The sequence below is a fragment of the Frieseomelitta varia genome, unplaced genomic scaffold, assembly GCF_011392965.1.
Source record: "Frieseomelitta varia isolate USP_RPSP 00005682 unplaced genomic scaffold, Fvar_1.2 scaffold_421, whole genome shotgun sequence".
NCBI classification, from domain to species: domain Eukaryota; kingdom Metazoa; phylum Arthropoda; class Insecta; order Hymenoptera; family Apidae; genus Frieseomelitta; species Frieseomelitta varia.
Window position 1 is genome coordinate 97216 of NW_025110170.1, and position 3196 is coordinate 100411.

Genomic DNA, 3196 nt, shown 5'->3' on the forward strand with positions numbered 1-3196 from the left:
TTTTTTTTTTTTTTTTTTTTTCTTGCACTCGAAGTGCTCCTTTCAGGAGCACGGACAATATTTGACGATGCAGTGAAAAGGGTTTATTAATAAATTCAATACGACGTTCAAGCATTTTAATGTTAACAATTCAATATAATATCAGAGTATTAATAAATTCTATTTAATCTGCACGATTAGTGAGTATATTGTACCGTTTTTCTGATTTTTCACGTCGTGTGAAAAAAAATATAATGGAAAGCGTGTTAATTTGAAGACAGTAGTGACGATGATTCTTTTTCTCTTTTTGTTTTTGATCAGAGTTGGCTAACTGGCGGCTCGCGAGTTCTTGCCCCTACTTTCCTGGTTGCTGGCGCTATCCCCTTCACTTAATGGGAACAGAAAACAGACTGAAAGAGCGAGGAAGGGATAGCGCTAGCGATCAGGCGAGTGAGGGGAAATTGCAATTGTTATGAAATTTTTTGGAGAGTCAGAAAATTCGGTGTGTTGGATTATAATCTTCTGATATTGAAGATAAAAGACAGCTTTTATTAAATTTTAACCCTGAAATTTATTTTGTTAATAGTACGGATAATTGGGAAAGAATATTCAATAAGACGGTTTTAATTCAATTTAATATTACTCCTGCAGTCATAATTTAATTCAAAGTTAATTCTTTGCCTCTTATTTAATTTAACATCAATTCTATATATATGTATGTTTATTTTTATTGAAATTATATCCTTGGTGCAATTTAATTTAATACTTATTATTATTAATATTTAATAGATATATTGAGATCCTATGATACTTAATATCACAAAAGTAGAAATTCTATGCAGATGTGAATACAAAATAATAATAATAATAGAATTAAACAATAGGACTATTAAAAAATAACAGTCAAAAAAAGACACATTACCCTTTATTATTGAAGTTGACACAAAATTTCTCGCACAGATACTTCTAAAGTAAAATAAAAGATATTAAAATTATTAAATTACAGTAGTTTAAACAGTCATTCCAATTAAGATAATTCTAATTAGCATATTAAATTAATTTCAATAGAGTGTAGAAAGATTTAAACAGAGTATAAGAATCTCTTGTTTTTAATTATTCTGCAGGCAGTACTGTCGTACTCTCTTATGCTAAATTTCAATTTTCGCATAAAATGAAAGAAAAGGGTTGATATATAGGTAAGGTTTGCAGGAACTTGATACCAAACGATTGTTACGGAACTAAAGTGTCAGAGAGACTGGGTTTGGCTATCATATTGTCGTCCATCGACGGTTAAAGGAGAAAGTTGCGTAGGATAGTGATCATCTACGTGAGATTTGCTTTGCGAAACTCTGGCCTTTGAGTTAATTGATATCGTTGACGATGGCATGATTCACCCCTTGTTCAATTGACTTCTGATCCTTTCGACCCTTGTCAGTGAAGAGTATTGTTTCGTGACTAAGTGATAGTTGTTGGCTCTTTGACTCATGCTTGCCAATATTGACAATCTCTATATTCGATGGTTTATAAACAACATTTGTGTGTATCTGTCTTCTACAAATGCAAAAAATATAATAATGGTTTATAAACAACATTTGTACGTATCTGTCTTCTACAAATGCAGAAAATATAATTTACATTGTATAATATATACATAATAATATAATTTATAACAAATATGCAATATATATATATATATATATATAAATAATGCATAATATACATATGAATTATTTACATTAATACAATATACAATATAGAAAATATATATACATGTGTTTTTGTTTATGAACATTCCATGTATCATTATACTTGTTATATATGTTGTATATTATATTGTTTTTTTTTTTTTTCAAATGAGGGAAAAGGTTTATAATAGAATAAAGAGTACAACAGAATAAAAAACACGATACATTCTATAATAAAAAATACAATACGAAAGGTGTATTTTTTTTTTATTATATAAAGTATTATTTTCTCGTTTTTCTAATTTCGAAACAAATATTGCACTTGTCCTAAAATTTTTGAACGAACGTGCACATGGTGTATAATTTTTTTACTATTAAATTAGAAGAAACAGAAAAAATCATCGAGTTTTCATTCATATTAAATTTGTTTCACATATATATATTTTGATGAATATATTTCATATAATATATAATAAATTATATAATATATATATATTAATGAAACCATTGATTTAAACGATGAAGTCACGATTATTGTGATCATAACTATAATATTAATTAATTGATTATAGAATAATCAATTGGTTAAATAATTAATTAATTGATTCAAATGGTAAAATTGTAACGAGTATAATTATGATATTAATTAATTAATAGAATCGCGTTTATTATAGTTGTTGCGATTACAATATTAATTACAATCGCAATATTAATTAATTAATGAAATCGTGATTTATTGTAATCATTATGATTACAACTACCACGTTAATTAACTAGATAAATCATCGATTCAAACGAATTTTGCGAAATACGCCAAGCTGAGGAAATTTTCCTCCCCCTATCGCGAGGTCTCGCGTTCCAGAACATGGGCTCGAATTCTTCTTATTCAGCGAGTTCAGCCTCAATCTCGATCCATCGTGGCGAATCGATACAGCGCCAGGTAGAAACTCTTAATTGAAACCGGCCGATCGATCTCCGTGGTATCGCGGAATGGGACTGTCGACCAGGATGAATGGTTTGCGGTGAGGCGCGTGAAAGCTGTGGATCATTGAGTCTCGGTTGCACATGCACACACATACGCAGGATTTACACGAATTTACACGGTGACAAAACATTGTTAAATAACCTTTCGTATCACTAACATCTGTCCTGATGATAATGGAATCATTACTTGCTCCTTCACCGCGCACGAGAAACATATTAGTTAGAATGTTGTGAATTCTACCATCTTTAAAAAGTGGCGAATCAAACAATTAATTTTAAACATTTTTACTTTTTTATTTCTTTTATTTCTTTTATTACTTTTATCATTAGTTAGTTGCCTATTATTACTTTTACATTGTTAGTTCAATTGAGATCGTTGATTCTATTTTTTCGTACAGTTACAAACAAATACACAGTATTGTTGTAAACAAATACAACAATACTAGAAGATTTCGATTTCGACGTTTCTTAATACGTTCGTGTATTTGAGTTTGATGAGAAAATTTTTCTTAGGGGTAGTATTTGTATAAATTTTGGAGAGTCAATTT